The 22275-nt window shown below is 47.3% G+C and overlaps 1 long non-coding RNA gene across 1 annotated transcript; it reads right to left on the minus strand.

Moving 5' to 3' along the window:
- Window positions 1–1263: 1263 nt before the first annotated feature.
- Window positions 1264–19826, minus strand: LOC116971382. Its single transcript, XR_004411485.1, has 3 exons — window positions 19789–19826; window positions 18331–18333; window positions 1264–1273 (listed from the first exon to the last, which is right to left on the minus strand). It is a non-coding gene; the product is annotated as an uncharacterized LOC116971382 (long non-coding RNA).
- Between the last annotated feature and the right edge of the window lie 2449 nt (window positions 19827–22275).

Here is a 22275-nt window from a genome sequence, read left to right on the forward strand (position 1 = left end):
CTGTGTCTTTCTCAGCTCCAGTGGCTGAGAAGTTTTAAGCAGCCTTTGAAGGATTCTGTCGCTGGGAAAGGAACAGAGGCAGAGGGGCTTCATAGTCTTATTGTTGGACTGTTGAAACTGTCCAATGCTTTAAAAAACTCCTCCATTTAGCGTGAAAATCCCTTGATAATTTTCTACATTGTCGGGCGAGCAGGGTGCGGCTGTCATTGGCGGACTGCCAAGAGTGCCTGGATATCGAGGGTTTGAAGTGTTTCGGTGCATTGCTGTGTTTTTGGCATTGATTCTCTGCCCTAAAGTCATTTTGCACAGTGCGGCTGCCTGGCTTAATGTGAAGAAGGTGCTTTGGCGTTCGGCAAGACAGGGCGAGCTGGTTTTTGGCGTGAACGAGTTTTGGAACTTTCCTTCTTCAGCTAGAGGACTTTGCTTTTTGAGGATTGCTTTGGACTGTGACTGTCCCTGGGAATTAATTTGCTGAGCTGCTGGAGTGCCGGGAGCTGGTTTGTGCCTCTGCCCGGATGGCGATGGAGGGGGCGCGGCCGAAGGCGAGGAGCTACGCAGCAGTGACATCAGCAGACGAAGCGAGGCCATCTGAACATGAGCCTCATGTTGACTTGGACTGGGACAGTTTTGGTATCTCGGTTCAAACTGGGCCCCAGATGTCCAGGGGAGCAATCACGAAGGCTATGAATGCCCTTCTTGGTAGGGGGGCTATTGTCTCTTCCGAGCTCGAGAGGGGAAAGGTTGAGATGATATTGAAGAACCGGTAGGCTGTGGCCACAGTGGTGGAGAGGGGGATTTCAGTGGGGGGGGGTCCATATACAGGTGGACCCATGGGTGTCCAGGGTGAGATCGGTTCTCCTGCGGAGTTGCCCTACATGTATTCCGGATGCGACACTCATTCCACACCTGTCTCAGATTGGGGAGGTGCGGTCTAAGTGCTTTAGGCTCATGCACCCTGGGGGGGACCCGGAGGAAAAATGGATTCTCAGTTTCAAAAGGAGGGTGTTCGTGAAGGTGGGGGAGGGGAAGGCAATGAGGGTAGTTTCGAGGTGGAGTGTAGGGGTCTCCCTAGAACCGTCCGTTGGAATTGGGGAAAGGCACGGTGTCATGCGTGCGGTTGTTATGGACATCTCCGTAGGGAATGTCCTAATCACGGGGTCGCTGCCAGAACTTCTAGCGCAGCGGCCCATGAATGCACTGCTGGCCCATCAGCGGTGGCTCGTCATGCCTCGGAGGGGCGGGGTGGAATCGCTGACCTGGCTGAGGCTGCTGGCTCTGCCTCGGTGATCCGGGGCAGCGGGGATAGCCCTTCTGGGTCTGCAGTTTCCGCCTTGGGGACCCGGGGCAGCGGGGGCCACCGCCCCCTACATCCTGAACCTGTGGGGGTGGCTGAAGGTGAGACACAGAGGGAGGGTGGAGAGAAATGGGAGCAGCAGAAGAAGAAGAGGATTAAGCAGAAAAAGATTACCCAAGCGAGTCAAAAGCAGGTGGGTGTGCAACTGCCGAGTGCGGAGATTACCCAAGGGGTGCCTGTCAGCTCCAGGGAGGTCCAGAGTGAAACTGCCGTGGCCCAGCAAGGAGCTGAGGTGGCTCTGACGGGAGTAGGGAAGGTAACACGTGCGGGTGGTAAAGTGGCTGGGGGTAGTGTGGAGGCGGAAGACCCTTCCTTTATGGAGGTCACCACACCGCCGCATGTTAGTGGGACAGAAAGGAGGATTGGGCCTGGCGAGGAAGAGCAAGGACGTGAGTCCAAAGTAAGGGGGGTGCAGTTTACCAGTCCTTCCACCACCGATGTGGTTGGAGGTCAGGAAATGACGTCTTCTGGGTTGGAGGTTGAGCCTCCGCTTCAGGGACCTCTCGAGGGTACCACAGGGTCAGGTGACGGGGTGGACCCCTCTGGTGCTGTGTCCTCTGGGCTGGGGGAGGTCCTTTCGTCTCAGGGGCCCTCCGAGGGAGGTATCTCATCGTGTGTTGATCTTGGCTCCCCTGGGGGTGCGTCCTTTGGGTCGGAGGAGGTACCCTCGTTTCAGAGGCCTACTAAGGGTGTTAGCACGCAGGAGGGTGGGGCAAGCTCCCCTGGTACTGTGGACCCTGAAACGGGGGATGAGCAGAGTCAGCCCGAGGGAGGGGGGCCGGGGGAATGGTGTACCAATCAGTGCTCAATATTGGAGCCAGTGGAGGTGCCGAGGTGTGTATTGTACTGCCGGCTGAGTTGGCAGGGGAGAGAAAAAAGACTGGTGGAGAGCCTCTGGGTGTTGCCAGTGGAGGGGGTGCTTTCGGTGCTGTGGAGGTCGGAGTTATTTTGGGCAGCGACCTTCTTTCGGATTCTGGGGGTGCCAGTTTACCACAGACCCTGGGGGTGCCTCTTGTTTTCTCTTCCCCAGGCCAAGATGTGGAGGGTGAGGACAGAGCGCAGGAGCCCAGCCAGTCAGTGGGCTGCGTGATGCGGATAGGGGCTTCGGGACCATTCCCCGGCATTGATCCTGGGGGTGGTGACATGTCGGAGGAGGGGGAGAGTGATGGGGCCAGTTTGTGTGAAGGGGTTAGCAAAATTCCAGAGAGCTCTGGTCTTTCGACTTCCGAAAATGACCTTGGTGATGCTGAGCGTGTTGTGTCAGGTGCGAGTAACTTGGCCGATAGCCCAGGAACTAAGGACGGGTCTCATGCAATTGTTATCTGTGAGGTGCGGGAGTTTTTAAAAACAAGCCGTACCAACAAGAAAAAGATTGATGCTGCTAAGAGACGGTGGGCTGATCTGTCGGCCTTAGTTGAAACTCTCGAGGCTATCCTTGCCACCAAGGATAGTGATCTTCCTGGCTCTGAGCAGTGCCAGCTTTTTGGAGCTCCTAAGAGAGAGGGCTACAGAGCCCAGGAGGAGAAGTGTGAGGATTTCAATTTAATGTACCAGTGCATTCACGTTAGTTACCCTAAACTTAAACGGGAGTAGAGCGAGTTTTCGCAGATTCCAGCTTTTATCGGTCCTTAGGGAGGGGAAATTTGCAGTGTGTTTTCTGCAGGAGACGCATACTGTTGTCAGTGATGAACCCACCTGGAGATTGGAGTGGGAAGGTGAGGTCTATATGAGTCATCTTAGCTCAAATTCGAGTGGGGTGGCCATTCTGTTGGCTCAGAATTTCCTGCCCAATATTATAAAAGTGCAAGAAGTTGTGCCAGGACGTTTGCTCCATCTGGCCGTGAGCCTGGATGGCATGCCGTTGCATTTCAGTAACGTGTATGCCCCCAGCTCCGGCAAGATGCAGGCCGGCCTACTTCAGGAGGTGAGTGCTCTGTTGAGCACTATTGATAGGGGAGAGTGTGTCTTCCTTGGGGGGGACTTTAACTGCACACTTGAGGTGCGAGATCGTTCTGGTACTCAGTGTGCCCCTGCTGTAGCGAAGAAGCTGAGAGGGTTGATTGATTCTTTTGAGTTGGTTGATGCGTGGCGGGACCTCAAACCAGACTCCACTGCTTTTTCGCGGAGGTCTGAGGGCGGTGGTTTCCGCATTGATCGAATATATATATCCCGAGCGTTTGTTTCCCGTGTCTCAGCGGCCTCAATGCAGCTGGTGCCATGCTCGGACCATTGTCTGGTGCGTGCGGATTTTAATCCAGCGTGCGCTCGGGCCGGGTCTGCGTACTGGCACTTTAATAACCGGCTGCTGGAGGATCGGTGTTTCCGGGAGTCATTCAGTCGGTTTTGGGTGAGGTGGAGAGAGAGGCAGAGGTGCTTCTCTTCCCTTAGGCAGTGGTGGGATGTGGGGAAAGCTCACATCCGTATTATTTGTAAGGAATACACGTGGGGGTCGGACGGGCGGCGGGACTCAGCGGTTGAGAAGCTTGAGAGGGAACTAATGGACGCAGAGTCTCGCCTGGGTCAGGTTGGAGGTGACTCTTGCGAATGGGGTGTGTTTCATGAGAAGAAGGAAGCCTTGAGGAACCTGCAACTTGAGCGGTCCCGAGGCGCTTATGTGAGGGCGCGGGTCCAGATGCTGCACGATCTGGATCGACATTTGCCTTTCTTTTTCTCTCTGGAGAAAGGGCGGGGAGCCCGCAAACAGCTCGTGGAGCTGCAAGCAGATGATGGCTCCTCTGTCACGGATCCAGAGAGGATTAGTGCCTTGGTCAGGTCCTTTTATGGATCCCTGTTCTCCGCAGGTGGAGTCAGCGGGGAAGCTCAGCAGGACCTGTGGGAGAGTCTACCGATTATAGAGAGGGAGGTGGCCGATCTTCTTGATGGCCCTTTATCTTTGGAGGAGTTGACTCGTGCATTGCATCAGCTCAGGAGGGGTAAGTCCCCCGGGCTGGATGGGCTGACGGTAGAGTTTGTAAGAGCCTTCTGGGGTATCCTGGGGGGTGATTACATGTTGGTTCTGGGGGAGAGCCTGGCGACCGGGGAGATGCCCCTCTCGTGGCGTAGAGCAGTTGTTGTCCTGCTGCCCAAGAAGGGGGAACTCCGCCTGTTGAAAAACTGTCGCCCGGTCTCTCTCCTATGCACAGAGTATAAAGTTTTTGCACGGGCGATGGCAAATCGCCTGGGCTCCGTGCTGTCTCAGTTGATTGACCATGACCAGTCCTACACAGTCCCTGGTCGGTCCATTCAGGATAACATCCACCTGGTTAGGGACCTGATTCATCTAGCACAGGGAACTGGTCAGTCAGCTGCTTTTCTGTCGCTTGATCAGGAGAAGGCTTTTGATAGGGTAGAGCATGAATACCTTTTCGGAACGTTGCAAGCGTTCGGATTTGGACCGCATTTTGTGGCCCGGGTCCGCCTCTTGTATGCTGCAGTGGAGTGCCTTGTGAAGGTTAATGGTGCGTTGTTGGCTCCCTTTCAGTTTGGGAGGGGGGTCCGTCAGGGGTGCCCCATGTCAGGTCAGTTGTACGCGGTCTGTGTGGAGCCGTTCCTGTGTCTTCTTCGGAGGAGGTTGACAGGCCTGGCCCTACCGGGCCCGGGGGTGGAGTTGGTTCTTTCGGCATATGCCGATGATGTACTCCTTATGTTCACCGATCCTGGTGACCTGCGGAGGATGCGTGATTGCCAGAAGATATTCTCGGCTGCATCTTCTGCCAGGATTAATTGGAGCAAGTGCTCTGGACTTTTAGTGGGTCAGTGGCAGGTGGACTCCCTGCCAGAGGAGATGGTAATGTTAGCGTGGAGCAACACGCACCTCCTCTATCTGGGGGTGTACCTGAGTCCCACTGAGGATGCTTGGTCGGCAAACTGGCAGGAGTTGGAGAAGAAAGTGGTTGCCAGGCTGGGGCGCTGGTCAGGCCTGCTTGGAGTTCTTTCTTTTCAGGGGAGGGTGTTGGTCATAAACCAGCTGGTTGCCTCCATGTTATGGTACCGGCTGGCTACTCTTGTCCCGCCTCCCATTTTTGTAAATGCTTTACAGAAGAAGCTGGTGGACTTCTTTTGGGGAAATAGGAAGCACTGGGTTTCCGCAGCGGTCCTGAGTCTCCCGTTAGAGGAGGGCGGCCAGTCCTTGGTATGCGTGCGTACCCAGGTGGCGGCTCTCCGCCTCAGGACGCTGAGGAGGTACATGTATATAGAGAACCCCCCCAGATGGCACGTTTTGGCCACGTATTTTTTTCCGACGGGGTCGTTGTCTAAGGGGGGGGGGGGGGGTCTCGCGTCCCCCGGAGGCGGGCATCAGTCGACCGGCCCTAAGGGGCTTGCCTGTTTTCTACCGGGATGTGTTAAGAGTGATGAATCTGGTTGTTTTCAGCCAGCGTGTTGCTCCACGAGGGGAGGGGGATGTCGCGGCTGCGGGAGTGGCCGGTCCTCACCAAATCATGGCGGGTGTCGAGGAGAGGCATGCGCCTAGAGTGGTTTTGAATGAGCTCTTACCCGCTCCGTCAGATCTGCTCATCGGGCCTCGGTTCCGGGATATATCTCGGGTACCGGCTCCACACAACCTGAGCCGCCTTTCGGAGATGATTAGCGTGCCGTTTCGTGACGCGAAGAGACGCTCACTGTATAGAATGTTCATGCACATTCTGCACCTCCTTGCCTTCGTCTCCCGTCCCGACACACCATGGCGGACGGTGTTACCACCTGAAGGCGGGGAAGGTCCCCAGTGGGGGTCCCTCTACACGGGAGTTGATCAAGAAGGGGGAACTCTGCTTGTTGAAAAACAGGCGCCCGGTCTCTCTCCTATGTATAGGTATGTTACAATACTTACCTTCAGCGGCGCTGCAATTCTGCCACTGGCCGTGTGCGATTTTGGCGCGTTTGAAGGGGGGGGGGGGGGGGGGGGGGGGTTTAAAACACGTTTTTTTTCTGACCTGGTCCTGAATTATATTTTGTGGTAGTGTAAGATGTTGCTAAAGAATCGGTCCGACCGCCCTTCTGTGTGTTTAAAAAAAAATTCGCCCGACAAGTTAATCGCTGGAGTGATTTTAAAATCAGCTTCTGAAGCCGTCAATGCCGACAACGGGGCAGGATTTTATGTAGGGGACAGGTAAAATAAAGTAGTTTATTTTTATGTATAAAAGTGTTTCTTAAGATGTATTTAATTCACATTTTAAGTTGCGAAACGGTGATTTAGTCCCCGAACGAACCGGCAGTGTATTTGCTGCCGATATGGGGACTAAATCACCGTAACCTCAACGTTCCAAAAGGTCCCGTTCCAGAAAATCCCACTCGCAAGCTGATTTAAATGGCTATTAATTTACAGGTATTAAACATTAAATTCCTTCCATTTGGCCTATAAATCCATGACAATGAGATTTTAAAATTATTTTATATTCTGAATTCTTGTGTGAATGTTCTTTGGACACTTAGGCTATTTAAAAATGTTAATCTATTCTTAAGAAATGGATAGATGTTTAAATCTAGTAATTGAATTTTGTAATTAGCAACAATTAGGTAACTAACTAACTATATGCTTTAATTTCAAGTCACCTAAGTAAGATTGTTTCATATTTGTTTCAGAAAGCTTCAATCTATAATAACTGAAAATTTATTTCAGTTCTCTTAAATTTTAAGAAAGTTATGGGCTTTTAAATGTTCTGGATCACAGCTTTTGTGTTAAATCAATGAAAAAGCAATAGGGAACAAGATGCCAATTTCAGAGTATGAAAATGGCCATAACCTTTTTAATACTGAAGATATGAAAGTGAATTAGGTGTCAAATTAAACTTCTTTTTATGCTTTATCTGATGGGATAAATTAAATACTTGATTTTTAAAATCTCAAAATTTTGTAACATTGCTACTATGTACAGAGTATAAAGTTTTTGCACGGGCGATGGCAAATCATCTAGGCTCCGTGCTGTCTCAACTGATTCACCCTGACCAGTCCTATACAGTCCCTGGCCGGTCCATTCAGGATAACATCCACCTGGTTAGGGACCTGATTCATCTAGCCCAGGGTACTGGTCAGTCAGCTGCTTTTCTGTCTCTTGATCAGGAGAAGACTTTTGATAAGGTAGAGCATGAATACCTCTTCGGGACGTTGCAAGAGTTTAGATTTGGACCGCATTTTGTGGCCCGGGTCCGTCTTTTGTATGCTGCAGTGGAGTGCCTTGTGAAGGTTAATGGTGCGTTGTTGGCTCCTTTCATTTTGGGAGGGGGGTCGGTCAGGGGTGCCCCATGTTGGGTCAGTTGTACTCGGTCTGTGTGGAGCCGTACCTGTGTCTTCTTCGGAGGAGGTTGACAGGCCTGGCGCTACCTGGCCCGGGGGAGGAGGTGGTTCTTTCGGCGTATGCCGATGATGTACTCCTTATGTTCACTGATCCTGCTGACCTGCGGAGGATGCGTGACTGCCAGGAGATTTTCTCGACTGCATCTTCTACCAGGATTAACTGGAGCAAATGCTCTGGACATTTAGTGGGTCAGTGGCTGGGAGACTCCCTGCCAGAGGAGATGGCAATGTTTGCGTGGAGCACCACACACCTCCTCTATCTGGGGGTGTACCTGAGCCCCACTGAGGATGCTTGGCCGGCGAACTGGCAGGAGTTGGAGAAGAAAGTGGTTACCCGGCTGGGGCGTTGGTCTGGCCTGCTTGGAGTTCTTCCCTTTCAGGGGAGGGTGCTGGTCATAAACCAGCTGGTGGCCTCCATGTTATGGTCCCGGCTTACTACTCTTGTCCCGCCTTCCATTTATGTAACTGCTTTACAGAAGAAGCTGGTGGATTTCTTTTGGGGAAATAGGAAGCACTGGGTATCCGCAGTGGTCCTGAGTCTCCCGTTAGAGGAGGGCGGCCAGTCCTTGGTATGCGTGCGTACCCAGGTGGCGGCTCTCCGTCTCAGGACTCCGCTGAGGTATATGTATATGTATATGTATATGTATATGTATATGTATATGTATATGTATATGTATATGTATATAGAGAACCCCCCCCCCCCAGATGGCACGCTCTGGCCACGTATTTTTTCCATCGGGGTCGTTGTCTAAGGGGGCATCAGTCGACCCGCCCTAAGGGGTTTGCCTGTTTTCTACCGGGATGTGCTAAGAGTAAGGAATTTGGTTGTTTTCAGCCAGCGTGTCGCTCCACGAGCGGAATGGGATGTTGTGGCTGCCGGAGTGGCCGGTCCTTACCCAGTCATGGCGGGTGTCGAGGAGTGGCATGCGCCTAAAGTGGTTCTGAATGAGGGCACCGGCTCCACATAACCTGAGCCGCCTTTCTGAGATGCCCAGCATGCCATTTCGTGACGCGAAGAGACGCTCACTGTACAATACAATTACAATACAATACAATTCAATTTATTTGTCATTTGGACCCCTTGAGGTCCAAACGAAATGTCGTTTCTGCAGCCATACATTACAAAACAAAAAGAGCCGAGACACAACACATTTTACACAAACATCCATCACATCGCTGTGATGGAAGGCAAAAAAACTTATCTCTCCACTGCACTCTCCCCCCCGATGTCAGAGTCAGAGTCAAAGTCAAAGCCCCCGGCTGGTGATGGCGATTGTCCCGCGGCCATTAAAGCCACGCCGGGTGATGCAAGGTCGCACACCGGGTCTAGTTGTTAGAGCCCCCGGCGTGCGCTCGCAAAGTCCCGCGGCCATTCCAAGGCCCCGCTCAGGTGCTCTTCAACCCCGCAACTCGGGCGGGAGAAGTCGCCGTTGCGGAAGCCCCGAAAAGCGGTCTCCCAGCAGGGACCCGTGGGCTCCCGGTGCTGCCGTCCGCCAAACCCGCAGTTGCAGCCTACGAATCTCCGGGGGTCGGGTCGCAGCAGCGTCCACCACAGCTCCACCCGCTCCGGACTCGGCCAGCCCCGTGACGGTGAGTAGTCGGCAGCTCCGCAGCTGGAACCCCAGGTCGTTCCTGTTGGAGGCCGCTCCACGTTGCAGCCCCAACGACAACGGAGACCCGACAAAGAAAAGGTCGGGTCTCCCGTGCAGGGGAAAGATTTTAAAGTTACCCCCTCCCCCACACACATACCCCAACAAAAAAAATAACAAAAACTACATAAAAACGAGACAAAAAATAATAAAAACACAGACGGACTGCAGAGGCCGCTGCTGACGAGTGTCGCGCCGCCCACCGAGTTTTTCCTGCACATTCTGCACCTCCTTGCCTTCGTTTCCCGCCCTGACACACACATAGGCGGGGAAGGTCCCCAGCGGGTGTCCCTCTACAAGGGAGTTGTCCCCCTTTGCATTGGAGACCTGGGGTGGAGAGTGCTGCATAGAGCGGTGGCATGTAATAAACTTTTGAGTCGGTTCACGGGCTCGTCCGCTGCCTGTATTTTCTGAGGCGAGGAAAAGACCGTGTTCCACGCGTATATGGAGTGTGGAAGGCTACTGCCCCTGTACCAATATCTGAAGGGGTTGTTCCTCAAGTTCTGGTTGCATTTTAGTCCTACGATTCATGTGTTTGGACACAAGGCAGGGTGTGGGGAGAGCCGAGTGGGGGGGGTGGGACTTACCTGTCGGTTTGCTCCTGGGCCTGGCGAAGATGGCCAGGCAGCGGGCGGTCGATGGTCAGGCTAGAGTCGGATGCCTGCCCCTCTTTCGGGCCTACGTCCGTGCACGTGTGTCCCTGGAGAGGAAACAAGCGGTGTCCACGGGGACTCTGGAGGCCTTCCGTGGGCGCTGGTCACCGCGTGGGGTTGAGAGTATTGTGAACAATGATTGCAATGTTGTATTATAATGATACTTGATATAGTGTCATTTTTGTTTATGATTTGATATGTTGTATCATTTGCTGTGTCGTGTATAAAAAAAGGGGGAGAGGGGGAGAGGGGGAGAGGGGGAGAGGGGGAGAGGGAGAGAGATCAGGTAAGGCGGTTTGCAACAGATCGTATGTACTAATCTATCAAGCATGACAGATCATATTTACCCTGCCGCCTTGTTCTTGGGACAAGTATTTGTGCAGAATGTGGGGAAATTGGGGCAACTTTACTGCTTTTTGAACTATTTAAATGCGGGCAGTTGACAAATTGAAAGGACTAGTTCAGTAAAGCGACATTTGGTTGGCTCGAACGTACTTGGGATGTAAGTGATAGAGAATGTGTGCTTAGGTCGCACTTATTCTCGGGTTCAAAGTCACCGTGAGTGTTCGTTGTCCCAATCGGAAGGGATCATATTAGTCGTGAGTCAGCGTCGAGCCCCACTGTAATTTGGAATCAGTTAAACCCAATCGGACAGATCCAGACAATGGCACATTCCCATACATTCACACACCCAATCACATTCAATCACACTCTGACACACCAACTCTCACACATTCACACAATGTCATGCGCTCACCCACTCGGGCTCACATTCATACACCTTTATACACCAACATGCTTGCACACTAACACTCACATATTCACGTATTCGCATGAATACGTTCAGACAAGCCCAACCCTCACTCGCAACACACATGCACATTTCCACATTGACACCCATCCGCTCACACCCACATGCTCACAATCTCCCACGCACTCACACACCGGCATGCACGTGGAAACTCACAAAAACGGTCACGCACACGCATACACGCTCAAAATCACACGCGTACACACACTTAAACTCTTGCGCAATATGACATGAACAGGCACACATTCACAGACATTCACTCAGTTACAACCTCGCAGACCCACATATTGTTTCGCACCCATAATCGCACAACTTCACACACACTCACGCGCTTTTCCACACTCCCACATTCACGCACACTCACATGATTTCACACGTTTGCATTGGAGAATTACAAGTTCAGTACCTCATATTCCGCTTAGCTTCCATACAACAAAATCGTGTGGACATTCAATTCTCCAATTTTAGTTAACTGAACTAATGCCCAGGCAATTCCGCCCATTCCCCTCCCTCTCATTCCCTGTCGCCCACCTGGATTCTCACAAATTTCTCCCCTCACGTTCCACCTGTATTCCACAATTTTGGCTCCAAAATTCGCACTTTTCTTTCAACCTGGATCTTACACCCAGACACAAGGAACTGCGTGCGCTGGTTTACACAAATACACACAAAATGAACGAGTAACTCACCGGCTAAAGCTGCATCTCTGGAGAACATGTATAGGCGGTGTTTCGTGTCAGGATCCTTCTTCAGACTGAGTGGGGAGAGAGAGTTGGAAGAGAGGATGGGCAGGACACAGCCTCGCGATTGATAGATGGATACGGGTGCTTGATACGTGGATAGTTAGACAAAGGCTATATATAACAAGACAAATGCTGTGATGTAAGGATTGAGCTGCGAGGCCAGAGGCATGAATATTGGCGGAAGGGAAGGGGAAAAGGAGACATAGTTTAACAGGGAAGGATGTGGGCACGGCCCGATTTATGTATAATGTAGACAAGCTTAAGCTTAGGGCCTCGAGATCTAGGGGGGCCTACTCACCTCGCTGCTTCACTGGCCATCCGCCCACCGGGACCTCCTACTCTTTGCCCGCTGACCCTGGCCAATCCACCGCCCTCCAACAGCCCGCAGTGGTCGCCTTACCTGCAGCCTGGACTCAGCACCGGGCCTGACGTTTCCACGCTGAAGATTCCCACTCCCCTGGGTTTGACTGCGCTGGGTCCTAGAGCTAGCCCCCCTAACCCTGGTAATCACAGTGGGTCTTCCCCATCCCTCTCAAACCATGCGACCCCAGCTCTTCCCCACCCACACTACAGTCCTCATAACCCCCTCCCCGCTGACCACCCACACCCCTCCACCAGACATCGCCTCGGCCTCAGCCCACTCACCTACCTTCCTCCGGCCCCAACCCCCATCCCTGCCACAGGCCCAACACTCCAGCTTCAAACGGCGATCCAGGTAAGGCATCGCCCGCTCCACGGTGAATCCAATATGTATTTTAAAACCAACTGTTTAATGACAACATACAGTAGGATCTAAAAGTGTCACACTGTCCATGTCGGATAGTCATGGTCCTCTAGTCGTGGGGCGGGGGGGGGGGGGTCGCAGGTGAAATAGCTTAGGGCCTCTCTTCATCTAAATCTGGCCCTGGATGTGGGGAACGGGAATGAAGAAGGGTGGTTGTAGGGATGCTCTTGGGATGTCAACTATCCAAGCGGAATATGATGTTCTTTACCTCCAGATTTCTTAAGGACTAACTCTGGCAATTGAGGATCCAAAGACAGCAACGTTTGTTAGAAATAGAACTTAGACTTAGACTTAGATTTTCACATATTCTGTGCACTGGACAGCAAGCTTTCGCCATTCTGTTCGGTCATGTGTGACGTCTTGCACCCTCGATAGGTTGGCGTCCCGCTTCTGGTTATGGACACCCGAAGCCAGTGCCGGTCCCAAGCCCGGACAAAGGAGAACGGTTGGGCGTAGAGCGAGCACCCACTCCTACCCTGTAAAACCCTAACCCGCTACGGAAACAGCAAACATAAACTATATTGTAAACCGGCAGGAGAGATGGACCTCGCCAACTGCAAGGACGACAGGCTCGGGCCAAAGCCTCCGGGACGCTTGTGCCCCGAAAAAGATTAACATCTTCTCTTCCCAAAACTGCTATGCGAATAGCTGCCTGGAATGTCAGGACCTTGTACCAGAGTGGGAACTTATCCCAGCTGCTGAGAGAGTTTGAGAAGTATGAGCTGGGCATCTTCGGGGTGTGTGAAGTCCGATGAAGTGGAAAGCGAACAAGCGAAGGAAAAAAAAAACTGATGCACTCTGGGCGTGAACAAAACACCACATACGAGGAGTAGGACTGGTGTTAGACAAAGAGACAGACAAAACAATGATAGCTTGTAAACCTGTGAATGACCTTATCATCACAGCGAAGTTCCGATCCCGTACACAAGGACAACAGTAGTACAATAATAATAATAATAATAATAATAATAATAATAATAATAATAATAATAATAATAATAATAAACTTTATTACGGACTCGAGGTCCAGACAAGGGGCAACATTACATAAAAATGCATTGCATATTAAAAAATATCAGAAAGTACATATAAAATATTCTTTCCACGGAAATCTCCTATTTCACTTTTAAATTATATTCATTTATAACCGTTTGTAACATCAGTAACCACCTCGAACGATGATTGAAAAAGCATGGGAATCGACTAATCGCGATCGTGCTGCGAAATGTTACTAACATCGAAAACAGTATTTTATTTCAAAGCGTGAATTTGAAGATAGGAACAGAGATGCCACACCGAGATTTTAAGCTCTTGGGTGGACTCGCACAGTGGGACAGGGCTTGAGGCAGCTCTATGGAGCGAAGGAAATAGCCGGGTCTGAAGAAGGGTTTCGACCCGAAACGTTGCATATTTCCTTCGCTCCACAGGTGCTGCCTCACACGCTAAGTTTCTCCAGCATTTTTGTATACCGCAAAGCGTCAATGATTCCGGGAATGCCGAGAGAGCTCGAGAGAGAGGTGGGGAACGGGAGAGAGAGAGAGCGCACGGGAGAGAGAGAGAGAGAAAGCGCGCACGAGAGAGAGAGAGAGGGAGAGTACGAAAGACAGAGAGACACAACGTGGGTTGGTAGGTAAATTGAATGACTAACCTGCTGCAGACCAAGAATCTCACCAAGAAGAAGTTCTCACTCATGATGGTGAGTTTTAAGAAATTCTCAATGTGTCATTAATGCATCAATCTACATTCCTCAGTAAATGTGTAATTGTGTTTTAGAAGAAGTGTTAATGACGCCGCGTGAATTGTATTCAAAGGAACGCATCGTCATTAATACTGTTTCTAAAACACAATTACACATTTACTGAGGAATGTAGATCGATGCATTGATGACACATTGGATAACTACTTGTAAACTACTGGCTGTTATTGTTGTGGTTTTCCAATGCTCAAATGAATTCAGATCACGTGGAGAATTCTTCAAGAAGTTCAAACTTTATTTGCAAATAAAGGCTGCTACTTCTCCACACGTCAAATCATGTGGAGCTTTCTCCCGCGCTCTCACAAGACAAAGGATCGTTGCTTCTTATACCATTTTCAAATCAGCATGCCCCACCCCTGTTACATTTCCATATCCAATCATTTGTTAACATTCCCTTATTTCCAGCCAATCATTCGCTTCCTCTTATGCCCTTCTTACCAGTACTTTTCCACAATAACCACAGTCATAAGTCACATGACTCCCCTTTATGGCCCCTTGCTAGCCTCGTGGCTTCTTCCTTTGTTCTGAAATGCTTTATTTTAACCACGTGAAATCAAAGGAACAGTGGTCTCAATTCACAAAGATCGCTCCTCAAAATAAGCTACATATGATTCAGTGGTTGCCAAATTCATATATATATAAAACCTTGTTCCCATTAAACCTATAATCTTGGAAAAGAATAGCTTCTTAAACTACAGATCCAAACACAAAGATCTAATGTAAGGTGAAAATACCATATATTTCCCTAATTAAAGGACAATATATATCCCAGATGATCTTCTTTATAAATCATATATAAACTAACATTATCTTACGTTACACACTTTAAAATAGGAATTCACTCTGTCTTTGCAAACCCACATCTCCTATAGCCAGGATCATAAAACTGTCCCAGGTGACAAACGATAATTATCTCTTGACTATCTCCTTGTAGGGATCCCCCTTCTCTAGGGAGAGACATTCCATGGGCCTCTTTACGACTTTGCTATCATACTGACAACATTATTCAAAGGATTGTCACATTTCCAGCCACACTATTCTTTCTCAACATCTTAGTCCCCTCAGTTTGTATAAACAAAATAAATTCAACATACAAAGGTCACATACCCTCCACCCAACATGAGCATAATTAAACGCAGCTCACAGATCCTGAGATGCCTTGCTAGAGATGCCTTGCTATCTAAATATAAACAATTGCCAGTCGTAAATGCTGAGCCCTTTGTATTACAGAATGTCTCCTGAGAAAAAGCATGTGGTCTGTGACTGACCAAATGGCCTGTAACCTGAGAACGGCCACACTTCTTAAACTACTTTCAAATACAGATTATATAAGATACATTTAATACAGAAAATAATATCTACTATATATCTCCCCTCTTGAGACTACTTAACGTCTCATAGAAAAAGAACACCACATGCTCCACATCTTGGTTGTCAAATTAAACTACGACCAATTTCAGGGACCTTAAATTTGTAATGCTCAGTTTTATAGTGTTCTTTCTCCAAAAACCTGGATATCTGGGCCAAAAACCTACCCCCATTATACTAGGGTGGGGGAAAGGACCCAGTTCTCCGCACAATCTATATTTCAATATCTCACTGACATGTTCTGCACATCATCATTATAGTATTCTATCGTCGGTGTCTGCTTCTTAAGGGGAACGTCTTCACCTTCATCCCTGAGCACCAAAAGCTGCTTGGCAGTAACTCTCACTAGAAAAGATTTAATACAAGGTAAGACACAACAAAACACGGCACCCACCACGAGCAGCACAACTCCAATGATCATCCCCATCTTAGTCAGCCATGATCCCCAACTGCCTAATTTCCCCCAGCCAATTAAAGACATCATGTCCAAAACCCACACTCTGCTTGTTCTCTTTCTTCAAAATTCTCAATCTATCCATTGCTTTAGTGAAAAACCCCTCTGGGCTAGTATTATTAGGTATGAAGGTGAAGCATTGTTCCCCAAACCAAAACACATATACCCCCTTATTCTGACCTTATTTACACCATTCTTAGAGTCACTAATGCCTCCAAAAAGCTCATTTATTATCTTGTTAAAGCTCTGCTCTTCCCTCACTTCTTTGTCCTCCTGTTCACTTACCTCAGGGCTATTATCGAGTCATACCTGTGGGACAGCCCTCATTGTCGGATTGAGATGGTACCAGGTAGATCAACCTTCCACCTGAACAGCGGTGGGTGATCCGGAAAGCTCATGCATACAACTTGTCTTCAGGTTTAAAGGATCCTTCCTCCTGGTTACCTTCAACTGCTTTTGCTTTGTCTGTGCATAAATAGACTTGTGCATCATAATTAACTGTTGCATACACTGCTTACATTTTACCTCTAACTGTTCCAAACTCGGTCCCTTATTGGGACTTCTCCATTGTCTCACCTGCATGGGCCAGCCAGTAAACATCTCATGTGGGTTATTTGGTTATTTTTCATGCAACATCTCATCAGTGCCACTTACAGGGCACCAACCCAATTCAACTTTGTAGATACACAAATCTTATTTCTCTTAGCCTTCAATGTTTTTTCCACCATGCCCTGTGACTACAGATGATACACACACCCAAATCTTTGTTTTACTCTAAAGACCGTAGCACCAGCTTGACTACTCACTGAATGAAAACCAATGCTTTATCATTATGATTTCTGTAGGCCCACCAAACCTTGAGATTACCTCATTCATCAGAAACATTATTACAGTCCTCGCATCTAAATCTTTGGACAGTACTGCCTCCACACACCTGCTCAATCACTACTAGCATATACCTTTTTCCTCTTACCTTCTTTATTATGTCCACATAGTCGATCACCAGGTGCCTAAATGGACCTTCAGGCACAGGAATGTGACCTGTAGGCATTGTTATTCCCTTTCTGACATTGTCATAATTTTGTTTAGATCACATACCTCATACTGGGATGAAACGTGGTCCACCGACACCTTCAAGTAAAGTGACCAAAGTCCATACTTTTTACTCTCCTTATAACTTCCCCCCTTGCGCAATAACCTAACCCATGTACTTCTGTCATAAGAATGGTCAGCAATGGTGTAGGTACTATCAATAATCCTTCAGTATCCACATGTCCTTTAAGTTCTGCTTAGATTACCTTACCTTGCATTTGAATTATGTCCTCCTCTGTGGGGTCCAGATCCAAACTTACCTGAGGCGTATTAACACCTGAACATCCTCCAGATGTTGTTCTGGCTGCATTATCTGCACCTTAATTTCCATTTCTAATCATGCTCTTAAAACCCTAATTTCTGCCAACTGAGCTGAGCAAGTTTACAGGTAAACTTCGAATTTAATTACCTTAAATTCTAATTCATCCTGTCGCACCACTGCAAACCCTGCAGACTTGCTATTATGATCCCTTTAACCAGGAACATCCACAAAGAAGACCTTTGTCATCTTCATTCAAAGGCTCTGACTGTAAAACATTTCTCAAGACTTGTGTATCCTGCTTCCTTCATTATTTTTCTTAATGACTTCACAATTTCAACATACTCTCCAATCTAGTCTAAACTATATTCTGCCATTCCCACAATCATCACCATCTGTCCTACTGTCTGAGGGTTAGGAGCTTTAATTATTGCTTCAATTTGATCCTGTGCTACAGCTTTCACTTCTTTGGATACTACTTGTACTGAATATTCTACCTGCTGCTGACAAACCAGCAACCTCTTCCTGGATACTTTATGACCTCCTATGCCAGCTTTTCCAAGAAATTAAAATGTCTCACTCACATTGCTTCTTACTTGTGAAACAAACCAATAAATCATCCACATACTGTTTCAAATACTTTCTCAGGGTACACCATATATTCATATAACAATTACAGTACGGAAACAGACCATCTCAGCCCCTCTAGTCCGTGCCGAACACTCACTCTCACCTAGTCCCATCTACCTGCACTCAGACCATAACCCTCCATTCTTTTCCTGTCCATACACCTATCCAATTTAATTTAACTGATAAAATCAACCCTGCCTCCACCACTTCCACTGGAAGCTCATTCCACACAGCTACCACTCTCTGAGTAAATGGGTTCCCCCTCATTCTACCCCATAAATTTCTGTCCCTTAATTCTCAAATCATGTCCTCTTGTTTGAATCTTCCCTACTCTCAATGGAAAAAGCTTATCCACCTTAACTCTGTCTATCCCTCTCATCATTTTAAAGACCTTTATCAAGTCCCCCTTAACCTTCTGCGTTCCAACGAATAAAACCTAACTTATTCAACCTTTCTCTGTAACTTAGTTGCTGCAACCCAGGCAACATTCTAGTAATTCTCCTCTGTACTCTCTATTTTGTTCACAGCTTTTCTATAATTTGGCGACCAAAATTGTACACTATACTCCAGAATCGGCCTCACCAATGCCTTGTACAATTTTAACATTACATCCCAACTTCTATACTCAATGTTCTGATTTAATAAGGCCAGCACACCAAAAGCTTTCTTTGCCACCCTATCTATGTGAGATTTCATCTTCAGGGAACTATACACAGTTATTCCTAGATCCCTCTGTTCAACTGCATTTCTCAATTCACTACCATTTACCATGTACGCCCTATTTTGATTTTGTCCTGTCAAGATGTAACACCTCACACTTATCAGCATTAAACTCCATCTGCCATCTCTTAGCTCACTCTTCCAAATGGCCCAAATCTCTCTGTAGACTTTGAAAATCTGCTTCATTATCCACAACACCACCTATCTTAGTATCATCTGCATTTTTACTAATCCAATTTACCACACCATCATTCAGATCATTGATACATATTATAAACAACCGTGGACCCAACACAAATCCCTCTGGCACCCCACTAATCACCCGCCTCCAACCTGACAAACAATCATCCACCATTACTCTCTGGCATCTCTGGTGCACCTTCCAAATCTACCTTTAACATCTGATTAAAAACATGAGGCAAGTATTTAAATCCCTGCGGCATCCTAGCCATGTGGATTCAACATTTCTTCTTAATGCTCCTATCATAGCTATGTTCATCACTATCTTAATATAATTATTATTTCCTGATTACCATACCTGTTCACATCCCCAACATACCTTATCCATTACCTGCCCCTCTACTAGCCTTCCTTGACCTCCTCCTTGAGATCCCTCCCTCCCTCAGGGACCCCAGTCCTGTCAGGGCTCATGTCCAGATTTATTTCACTCCTAATAGGGCATTTGAGGAAACGCTCTCCCAAAGATATTAATTATTGGCTAGGGATTCTCTGGCCCCTGTTTGGCTCTGTCATAGGACTGACTGTGTGTCGGTGCATCAATTATTTCATTTTTTCCAGCCAAGTCTGTTGTTATTGACAACATTGTCTTTCCTTTTTCATGCTCTTTCTTTTCAGCTCTTCATGTTACAGTTGCAGCACTTTTCTCTGCAACTCTTCCTGCGGGTCTGCAAGTCTTTTTCTTATCTTTGCAATATTTCTCGACCACATGGACCAAATAATTGCTGAACCGGGGGTGGGACATAGATGACAATCCCACCACCTCCCCCAATCTAGACTTGATTTGAGGAGGCATGACATCCACCACAGTGGTTCAGAATATAGTGTTCATTCTAGTAAAGTGTTCATTAACTGGTTGCCTTTTATTTATTGTTCAGTTTCGAGTCTCCACTCTCTCAGCTGGTTCTCCAGATAGGCTGCTTGATTTTCTTAGCCTCTCCAGTGGATCTCTCCTTAATGCATTGGGGTCCATCTTAAGTGGGTAACATTGTCTGAGGGCCTGCCATACCCTCTGCCTGACTGTGTCAAATAGCATGACATTGTTTATTGCATTATTCACAGCATTTTTATACAAGCCATCTTCAGGAATTGTGTCAGTTTAGTGATTCCTATTACTTTCACCAACAGTGCCTTCAACTCCCATCGCCAATAAACATCCCACGTTCTCCTCCTCCAAAGCTCAATCCATTTTCCTGCCCCATCATAAATTTTTGGGCAAGGTATTTTTAGCCCTCTTGTGTTCTGGGTACCCCAAAGGATACTTTGTGTCTGTCCTGCTCTTTTCTTTTTAAAGCAGTATCATCAATTTATCCCACAATTACTATTCCTCTTCTTCTATCACCATATCTTCCCACTTTAATCCTTTTGGTGTGCCTTCCTTCTCATTTTAAACTCAATTTCCTACATCTCAGATTTTCTAGCTCCCTTTGCAGATCCACCTTCCTTTTAAAATCTTCCACTAACTTCTCCAGATTTATTACTTTCACACCTGTCGTCTCCTACTTCTGTTGTCTCCTCACTGCCTGCTTTCCCTTTTCTCTAAACTGTTTAAGTACATCTAATTCATTCCCTCTCCTCCTTTCCCACTTATCTGTGGCATTTAATTCATAACTAACACTTCCATCTTATTACACATTTATCTTGACATTTCCTTTCTTTCTCCTCATTTCTCAATGCTTTCTTTAGACACAGGGAATGTTTTGCTGAACTGCAGTTATCTTACTTATTGTATGATCTTTCTTTGTGCACTTTATCAATTGTTTGTATCTTAAAAACAGGTAAAATAGAACAGATTAAAGTAAACCATACAAACTTTCACTTTTTCTGGCAAACAGGGGTATTCAAAGGTGTTTTATTCCAGAAATATCCAGTAGTTTTAGCATCATACCTCTTTAATTCATGTTTAACCCATTGTTTGCCAGCTTCCCTTTTCTCCTCCTGGGCCCCATTGATTTATTACCCTTCTTCAAACAGAATGTTTATCTAAGCAAACCATAAACACTGATTGTTTTTTTTTCCCCAGCAATTAACTTATTTCCAATTTTTTATAAACCATTCTCCCTACTATTTCCAAATTCCAATTCCTAGTTTAAAATACATACGAGTAACAATTTTCCAAATTAACTCACTGAAAAGAAATATAAAAGAAACATCAGAAAAAACAAACAAACTATTTTCCAACTTTTCCCTTTTCAATTAAGAGGAAAGAAGGCAATAAACATCCCTTACAGCAAAGCAGTTATGCACTAATTTACCTCCCCCGCTTCGTTTCTTAAAGGACATTCACACCTCCCCTTATAACATATGGCTTCTAACGCACGAAGAACCCAACACAAACACATATATGAACTTCTGAATTCATTCAAAAACCGTTTTTTTTCACACACTCACATTCATTTCATTCTTACTTCAAAGAAACTAAGCAGTTTTCTACACATTTTAAAGTTTCAGAACACGTTATAATTATCTTTCTTTTTAAAAGTTAAAGTAGGATAGTCTCGGCCCGAAACGTCACCTATTTCCTTCGCTCCATAGATGCTGCTGCACCCGCTGAGTTTCTCCAGCATTTTTCTTCCAGCAACTGCAGTTCCTTCTTGAACACTTAGTCTAACCCCCTGTCAGTCAGGTTCCTGAACGCTGTGATTGGACATTGATTCAGCTCCTGATTAGTCAGATTCACCATCACTCAAATTCTAACCACACCCCACTAAGATCACAACCAATCAGACTCCTAGTCACTCAGCTGCTGGCCACACTCCACTCCCTTCAAGCATCAGACAGAGCACATTCTCTTCTGTGTCTCTGTTCAGAGCAGGAAAGTTTCATTTCTTACACAAACAGCTTCTATCCTTTAGCAATAGTGATTTTACGCTCTTTCTTCCTCTTTACTTTATCTGCCACATTACTTCTCTGTTGCTCTGTGCCATTTAACTCTACCTAATGGATTCAATATTGTTTCTCTGCAATTCTCCTTTCTCCCATCTTCTTTAATCTCCAAAACTGGGAGCACTTCCACTTCTTCTTTCACCACTGAATTCTCCTTCATTTCTCTCCCTTCCTTTCCTTTTTTTCCCATCTTCTTACCTCTTTAACAGTTCTTCATTCCATGTTATTTTCCTTTCTTTCCATTTGCCCCCTATTGGTCAGTTCTAACTTCCAAACTTTAGGTAAGTGTATAACTTACTATTCTCTTTTAAACTACTCAATGCTTCTTCTCTGAGCTCTTCTTCTCAGCTCTGTCTTTCTCTCCTAGCCATTAACATTTCACACTTTTACATTACCCCTGATTTCACATAAATACATAATATCCTGTCTGATCAAATCCCCTTTTCTTCACAAGGAATGGTCGCCACAGGATAATAACTGCCACATGTGGACACTGGCTCCTTCTCAACAGTCTAATCCACCACGGATCTCGCCCTCTGCTCAACGATCTAATCCGTAAACTAACTTATACATGGATATCGCCCTCTT

Source organism: Amblyraja radiata, chromosome 3 (genome assembly GCF_010909765.2).
Source record: "Amblyraja radiata isolate CabotCenter1 chromosome 3, sAmbRad1.1.pri, whole genome shotgun sequence".
In the NCBI taxonomy this organism is placed as follows: domain Eukaryota; kingdom Metazoa; phylum Chordata; class Chondrichthyes; order Rajiformes; family Rajidae; genus Amblyraja; species Amblyraja radiata.